Here is an 8,801-nt window from a genome sequence, read left to right on the forward strand (position 1 = left end):
TCTGTGTCTTAATCTCTTCTTATAAGTCTACCAGTCATATTGGATTAGGGCCAACCCATATGAACCCCATTTTACTTTAATGACCTCTGTAAAAGGCCTATCCCCAAAGGGAGATACTAGGGGCTAGGAATTAAAGATATGAATTTGGGGAGGGGGACACAATTTAGTCCATGCAGTAATGAATGCTCCATGTACACTCTCGGGAGTAGAATTATTGGGTCACAACACATTGTCAATTCTATTAGATCATGACAAAATGCTCTCCAAAGTTCTTGTAGAAGTAGACACTCCTCATAGGTATGCATAAGAATTCTGTTGCTCCACATCTTTGCCATTCCTTGGTATTGACAGATTATTTAAAAAATAATGTGATAGATGTGAAATAGTTTCTCATGGTGGTTTGATTTATGTGTCCATGATTATTAGTAAGGTTGAGCATTTTTCATATTTATTAACTATGGTTACTCGTCTATGAATTGCCTGTTCATGTTTTGCCCATTTTTCTATTGGTTTGTCTTTTTCTTATGATTTGTAGGGGTTCCTTATATATAATCTGGATATTAATTTTTCTTGATTATATGTATTACAAATAACATCTTCAAGTCTATAGTTTGTTTTCACTTTTTGAATTGTTTTTTGATGAACAAAAGTTTTGTTAATGAAGTCATTTATTTTCTTTATGTTTTGCTTTTCTTTTTTTGTATATTATTTAAGAAATTCTTCTGTCTGGATCAAAAAGATACTCTCATATATTTTCTTCTAAAGATTTGCTTTTCACATGTAGGCCTTTAACTCATTTGGAACTGGTTTTTGTGCATGCTATGATAGAGAGATCCAATTACTGAATGTATAAGCTGTATGTGAGTCTACACCTTTTGAATTAATATTTTCTTCACATTTAATATAATCATTGAAGGTTTTGTAGAAGAGGTATCATTTGAGTGGGGCCTTAAAAAAATGAATAGGATTTAATCTCTTTGCTGGCATGTTCGGCTTTGCAGTCTCTGGTTTAATAGGGCTTCTGCCCCCAAGGTCATTTCTAGTGACTTCCTCCGGGGTTTGAATCGCTTAAAATTACTTAAAAAACAATCTCACTATCACCCTCTGCAGGGTCCTTTCTCCCGCTTTCAGCAGTTCAACTGATAGCTTTAAAACAGCATACCCTTTTTTTTTTTTTTTTTTTTTTTGCTGTTGTCGGGTAGGTTTTAGAACTGATATCCACCCTGTTATGATTTAGTCTAATAGACCTGATGTCACTACGCGCTTCAAAAGTGACGTACCTCGCCGTTCTCGTAATCCTGCACCGATTATTAGGCACATAAATATCTCGCAATTCTGAATTAGCTGGTAATGCTGGTGAAATGCTGGTTTAGGTTTCTTTATCATATAAATTCCGAGCTTTCTTGGGTTTAAAACGGTGTCACAAAAAGTAGAAGGAATTGATTACACAAGGTTCCTTATTCTTATGTAAGGGATTGCAGCAGCGGCAGTTTCTCACGAGAGCCCGGATAGCTCAGTCGGTAGAGCATCAGACTTTTAATCTGAGGGTCCAGGGTTCAAGTCCCTGTTCGGGCGTCTACCTTTAACTTCCGTCTTCATTGTGGTGTTTTTCTTTTTCACTCACTAGCAATCTGAAAAAACAAATTGTTTTCCGTTGGGAAACCACCGTGTAATACTTCCATAATCGCTATGGAATTCAGTGATTTTCCATAGTCTCTTTCTTCCCTGAGAACATGTTTATATAGCATATTCTGAAATCAATGAAAAATGAAATGAATCAACTTAAAATAGAAATACGCTTAAGGATTGCAATTTTCGTATATTTGGTAACCAGGGTACGAAAAATACCGACCGCCCGAACAGGGACTTGAACCCTGGACCCTCAGATTAAAAGTCTGATGCTCTACCGACTGAGCTATCCGGGCGCTCTTGCAAAATTCTCTTCTTTTATTTACTTGTTATAATTCTAAAAAAAATTCCCTCTCCAAAAAATTAAATCTAGATTTTAATTTGATTTAAAGTATTTATTCAGCAACATAAAGAAAAATGAACATTCGCTTTTCTATTTTTTCTCCATTTATTTAATACCTTGTTCCTCAAGTTCTTTCGTATTTCATGTTTAATAAACTGTCAATATCTACTAAACTCTAAAACTAAAGGGTAGTAAATTACAGAAACATGGGCAACCAAGATGAAACTGAACATTCAGACAGAGTTGTAACCTCTTTTTATTACAATTCTTCTGTCTTCCATCTATCACTTTCCTAATAAGACCTCTTAATTTTAGTTATTTTACTGAACCAGATTACTGTATCTTTCCCTTTAATGAAAAGTATATTTCCATTCACTAGATAATGTACCTGTTAGATAAGCATTCCTTAGCACAAAAGAAGAAATAATACAATTTGGTTCACGAATAGAGGAGCTAATATAGGAAAAGAGCAGTGACCGTGGAAATGTGGGTCTGAATTTACGTTGAGAGAAAGGGAACTTAGACCTTTAACTTAGATTTTGATTAAATTTTTGCCTTTCCCCTCTTCCAGGCAAATTGTAGTTTCTAAAGCATTATTAGAGTGGGAACAACATACGGTATTAAGAATAAAAAGTCTCCAGATCAGCCTGGGTTTTCCTAAAATCAGTTTCATCCACTTTAACGCATAGGGTGTGGAACACAGGATTATGAAATTTCAAAAACTGATAAGGGAATTCATTTTTATTTCTGGGAACTTGAGGCTTCTGAACACAATGAACAACAAAATAGCTCAGCCTCAGTTGGAGGAATTTCTTTCCGACAATTGTCTGATTCTTTTAGAACAAAGACCAACAAACTGTGTGATTCTGAACAGGCCACATTTATAAAATGAGGGAAATTGGTTAGAGGATCTGTAAGATACCTTCTAAATCTAAAATTTTACCACTCTGTTACTTTTCCCATTGTGACTAAGATTAGAAGTGGCAAACTCAGAATGTAATGGGAAGGAATGGTTCGATTGAACAAACATTTATGGATCATCTGCTAAGGCTTAGGCTCTGTGCTAGCTCTAGAGTCAGAGATGTATGACACGCATCCTGCTCACAGAAGCCAGAATTTAAGCAATTTTAACAAAGTAATAAATGCAGTAATAATTCGAGTACAAGAGTGTCAGGAGACGAGAATGAACAGAAAGTCAGGGATTACAAATGAGGGCCCTTAAGTTTTCAGAAAGGAAAATACATGATCAGAGATGAGTTTAAACAATTAACTGTCAACAGTTTACAAAAGAAATTGTAATGAGGAGGATAAAAGGGATCAAATATATGGTGATAGCACGAGAACTGACCCTGGGTGGTAAACACACAATGTGATATATAGATGATGTGTTAGCATTGCACACCTAAGACCTATGTAACTTTATTAACAATTGTCACCTCAATAAACTTTAATAAGAAAAAATAGAAAAAGAAAAAAGAAATTGTAATGAGCCAGACAGACATTCATTTATTTATTCAGACATTTCTTGAATATCCACTGTTAGACAAGTAAAAACTTCTTGTTCTCTTTTTATGAATGAGATGTGGAAATGTATTATACCTAACTTTTTCTTTCACAGGAAGGCAGTTAAAAGGGCAAGAATAAAGGGGACTTCAAGTTTTTTCCCTGTCCAATGACTTTGTTACATTGTATTCCCTTTCCTTCAGGATAATAAACCAACTGTTTAATGTCAAACAGGCTGAATGGGATTAACCTAGCAATTTGCTTATTGAGTACCCACTGTTTCCACAGCAGTGAGCTAGGCACAGTGGGAAGGAAAAGTAAGTCTGGAAGGAGAGTAGGGAGTGCAAGTTGTGTTTTGGGGGGACAGTGAATAAATTAATCTGGCTGGACTGGAGGGAGGCAGAGAGGGGCCAGATTGGAGACAGCTGACCAGGTTTATTTCAGGCTAAGTAAAAACATTTTATCGTATAGGCAATGGCAAAGTTTAAGTTAAATTGAAAGTTTGGTTTGTTAACACTTCAAAGTCCTACCTGAGGTTGCATGAACTGAATTGGCTTTTTTCTACCTTGCGTTACAAACACCACCAGGCTGCTATTTTTACCTAGCATGAAATCGTGGCGTGCTTCTTAAACTTCTCACTTCATAGACTGCTGAACTTAAATCTCCCACTAGTGGGCAGTCTAAACTGAAAGATTACATATTTGGGGACAAACCCGCCTATTTCTTAATTTCCCCCACGAATTTTTAAAGGGATTTCTTTTACCCTCCTACTCATCACACTTATCTGTCTTTGAAAAATCACCGTCAGTTCTGTATCAGAGCTGGGAAAAGTTGTGGAGCAAGAAAGGTGTTTTTTTTGTTGTTTGTTCTTTTTTTTATTGTGTGATGTTGGGCAGATTAACTTCTGTATCTCAGTTTCCTCATCTCTACTGTGGAAATTATGATATCTGTTTTAAAGAATTATTTTGAGGATTAAATGAGATAAGATATTAATTCACTCATTCAAAAAGCAACTATTTACCATTTACCATGCACTATTGTAAGTTCTGTTTTAACCATAAATAAAATATGCAATATATTAGATGTATAATTGAAAAGGAAAAATTAAAGTGGGGAAGAAGGATAGGCAATGGCAAGAAAGGATAATGTGAAATTTAATGAGGGGACCAATCGAGTCCTCTTTGAAAGGTGGCATTTGAGTAGAGACCTACAGGAGATGACAGAGTCATAAAGATATCTGGAAGGAGGAAGGGAATAGCAAATGCAAATCCTTGTGGGAGGCCTGAGACTAATGTTTTTAGGCACAGTAAGGAAGGTAGTACAGTGGGGTTGGGGTAAGTAATAGGTGCAGCAGTGTGACTGTGCTATAGGGTCTGGCTGCCTGCTGCTTGAAAGAGTTAAAAATCAAGAGACAAAGTTGGTGGAAAGAAAAGCAGGCTTATTCAGAATGTTGCATCTGGGAGGATGGTGGACTCCGATCCAAAGGCCACCTCAAGAAAGGTTTATCCTTGCAATTCTCACACACCTTCTTGTTTTCTCAGTGGTCCTGTTTGTTACCTGGACCCTGACCCAGTACTACTGTGTTTCCCCAAAAATAAGACCTAGCTGGACAATCAGCTCTAATGTGTCTTTTGAAGCAAAAATTAATGTAAGACCCAGTCTTATTTTACTATAAGACCGGGTTAATATAATATAATATAATATAATATAATATAATATAATATAATATAATATAATATAATATATATATAATGCAATATAAACCAGATCTTATATTAATTTTTGCTCCAAAAGGCACATTAGAGCTAATTCTCCGGCTAGGTCTTATTTTCGGGGAAACACAGTATTCCTCCAGCCAGCAAACATTAGCTTAAGTGATTGCACCTTGGAACAGTAACTGTGTTTTCCCAGGGACTTGGGGACCACTCTCTTTCTGTAAACTAAATCCAGGTTTTCATTCATTCAGTCATTCACCAAATCTTTATTGAGCACCAGCTTTGGACCATGCAATGAATTAGGCCTAGAAATTCAAAGGTAAACCCAACAGAGATTTCCTTGTCCTCAGTGAGTTTATAGTCTCATAACCCTCCTCTGTACCCTCCCCAATTCAGAAAAAAGCAAATAAACAATTACAATACTGTGATTAGTTTTATAATCCCGGCAGCTACCGTGTTTCCCCGAAAATGAGACCTAGCCAGACAATCAGCTCTAGTGCGTCTTTTGGAACAACAATTAATATAAGACCCGGTCTTATTTTACTATAAGACCAGGTCTATAATATAATAATATAATATAATATAATATAATATAATATAATATAATATAATATAATATAATATAATATAATATAATATAATATAATATAATATTATAATATAATATAATATAATATAATATAATATAATATAATATAATATAATATAATATAATATATAAACATAATATAATATAATATAATACCGGGTCTTATATTAATTGTTGCTCCAAAAGACGCATTACAGATGACTGTCTGGCTAGGTCTTATTTTCGGGGAAACACAGTAGCTATCAGGTATGTCTAGACATCCTTAGAAGGCACTCTGGGGAAGCTTCCTGGGAAACTAGTGGCAGGGTGTATTAGTTTGCTATTGCTGCTGTAACAAATTGCTACAAACATGGTGGATTAAAACAACAGAAGTTTCTTACCTTACAGTTCTGTAGATCAGAAGCCCCACATGGATCCCATTGTGCTAAAATCAAGATGTCAATAGAGTGCTCCTTTCTGAAGGCTCTAGGGGAGACTGTTGACTCACCATTTCCGGTTTCTAGAAGCCACTCACATTCCTTGGCGCAGGACCTCCACCTTCCAACTTTAAAGCCAGTAATGTTGTATTCCTGTTACCATTCTTCTATTATCACATCTCTCTCTGACTTCAACTAAGAAAGGTATTCCTAGGGGGGTGGGGGGTGGGAGGTGGGAGATGAGGGTAAGGGGGATCAAATATATGGTGATGGAAGGAGAACTGACTCTGGGTGATGAACACACAATGGGATTTATAGATGACGTAATACAGAATTGTACACCTGAAATCTATGTAATTTTACTAACAATTGTCACCCCAATAAATTTAATAAAATAAAATTTAAAAAAAAAATTAAAAAAAAAAAAAAGAAAGGTATTCCTCTTTTAAGGACCTGTGTGATTATACTGGGCGCATCTGGGTAATCCAGGAGAATCTCCCCACCTCAAGGTCCTTAACTTCATCACATCTGCACAATCCTTTTGCCATGTAAGATAACGTATTCACAGGTTCCAGAGATTGGAAAGCAGACATTTCCTCCTTTGGGAGGCCATTATTTTGCCTACGAGGTAGAAAGACAGCCAAATAGGATGATACAGGTAAGGACTTTCCAGGGTTGTAGAAAGGCCCCTCAGTGAAACTAATGTGTATTCTAGGAACTGCAAGTTCAGTAAAGCCAAAGCATGGAGTTTGCATTGGAATGTGGGAGGAAGTTATTAGTCAACCCACATTTATAGAACTCCTACTACCGTGTTTCCCTGAAAATAAGACCTAGATGAACAATCAGCTCTAATGTGTCTTTTAGAGCGAAAATTAATATAAGACCCGGTATTATATTATATCATATCATATCATATCATATCATATCATATCATATCATATCATATCATATTATATTATATCCAGTCTTATATTACAGTAAAATAAGACCAGGTCTTATATTAATTTTTGCTCCAAAAGATGCATTAGAGCTGCTTGTCTGGCTAGGCGATATTTTTGGGGAAACACGGTACATGGCAGGTGCTGTTCTGACGATACAAGTAGGAACAAGACAAAAATCCCTGTCCTCTGAGTCTACAGTGAAAAGCAAGGGCCAGATTGTGAGAGCCATTGTGGACTTTCTTAAGGAGTTTGAACTTTATCTAAGAGCTATATGGAGCCATCCATTTGACAAATTTTATTTTATTTTTTATAAATCTATATCGTTTTATTAAGACAAAAACTGACAGTGTGGTATGAAATTTACATTTAAACAAAGTTTTTATGGAAAGCTAACACATGCCTAAAAAGATTTTACGATGGAGTTCTACATGCAGATCTAGATGATGTCAAGAACTGATGGAACACATAAATCAAGGCAGTGTTTTGGGATTGATTAATTCTTAGGATTGAAAAATGATTTTTTGTTTTGTTTTATATTTTAAAGTGAACCACTGCCTCAATATTAAAGTTTAATCTCCTGAGACCAGGGGTTTTGAAATAATCCAACTCTTGAAGTGACTCAATGAACTTGTGCTGTCAGTGACTGAACCCTGCCACCAACGGTTTCAGAGTTCAAAGTTCAAAACACAGGGAAGCGCCAAGAGTTTTCCACCCTAATAGCATGGTCCCTTCTCTTTACTCTCACACTTCCTAGGCCACCCTCTTCCTCTACCCAAATACCTCAGCCAGTGCCTTGGATGGTCAAGCTAATATTTATAACTTCATAACTGGAAAAGAAAAGGTCTTCTTGTCAGTTCAAGAATTAGCACCTTTAAGACAGAGTGATCTGTCTCTGTATATGCTCCTATAAAAGGCTTTCCCTCCTCAACCAGTTTCCATCCCCCAAACGGCAGCTTTGGTAACTTAACAGTTGGCTTAGTTCTTTATTGGGAACAGCATTAAGTTCAGGCAGGGAACACCTTGGCTTATAAGTTTCAGGCAGTCACAGCTTTTAAACAGTCTCTCACAGTCCTTAGATTGCCAATGAGGTTTTTGAAAAAGATAAAATATTCTTGACAGAGACCTGAATCATCATTAGTTGTTTGTTCTTTCCATTGTTTCACCATTTTCCCAATCACGATCCAAATTTTAACAAAAAAATTTCCTGCCCATCTCCTTTCCTTCCCACCCCAGCCCTCCCACCCCCAAATAATACACCAGCAATAGTCAAAAACTACACACATGCTACGCTGTAAAAATGCAGTTAACACTGCTGGGAAGGAGGCTGTGGGTTGTGGAGAAGCTCTTTGAAGATCTACAGTATCTTTTTGCTCTCCACACAACCATTCTGCAAGTTTTGTCCTTCATAGAAGGCCCTTTGCTTTTCTCAGTAAAGTGCAGAATGGGTTACCCTGAAACACTTATTCTCCCTCTCCTCCACTGGAACTGGGGTGCAAAGTACACAGCATGGAATGGCTTTAAAGCACTTGGGCTGCTGTATGGCACAGAAACTATACTGGCTCTTCAAAGAACATCTTCTCAAGCCACCTCTGTGGGGTCAAGACAAGTAGAACTCCTTCCCTTCCCCACTTGAAATCCACAGTCAGATGTGACAGAGGCTGGTAC

General features: G+C 36.7%; 2 non-coding genes across 2 annotated transcripts; one reads left to right on the forward strand and one right to left on the reverse strand.

The window, feature by feature from the left end:
- The first annotated feature begins 1,502 nt into the window (after positions 1-1,502).
- TRNAK-UUU (transfer RNA lysine (anticodon UUU)) lies at positions 1,503-1,575 on the forward strand. The gene has a single exon. It is a non-coding gene; the product is annotated as a tRNA-Lys (tRNA).
- Positions 1,576-1,852: 277 nt separating this feature from the next.
- On the reverse strand, positions 1,853-1,925 carry TRNAK-UUU (transfer RNA lysine (anticodon UUU)). The gene has a single exon. It is a non-coding gene; the product is annotated as a tRNA-Lys (tRNA).
- Positions 1,926-8,801: the final 6,876 nt, after the last annotated feature.

This window comes from Rhinolophus sinicus, linkage group LG17, assembly GCF_036562045.2.
Source record: "Rhinolophus sinicus isolate RSC01 linkage group LG17, ASM3656204v1, whole genome shotgun sequence".
Classification (NCBI taxonomy): Eukaryota; Metazoa; Chordata; class Mammalia; order Chiroptera; family Rhinolophidae; genus Rhinolophus; species Rhinolophus sinicus.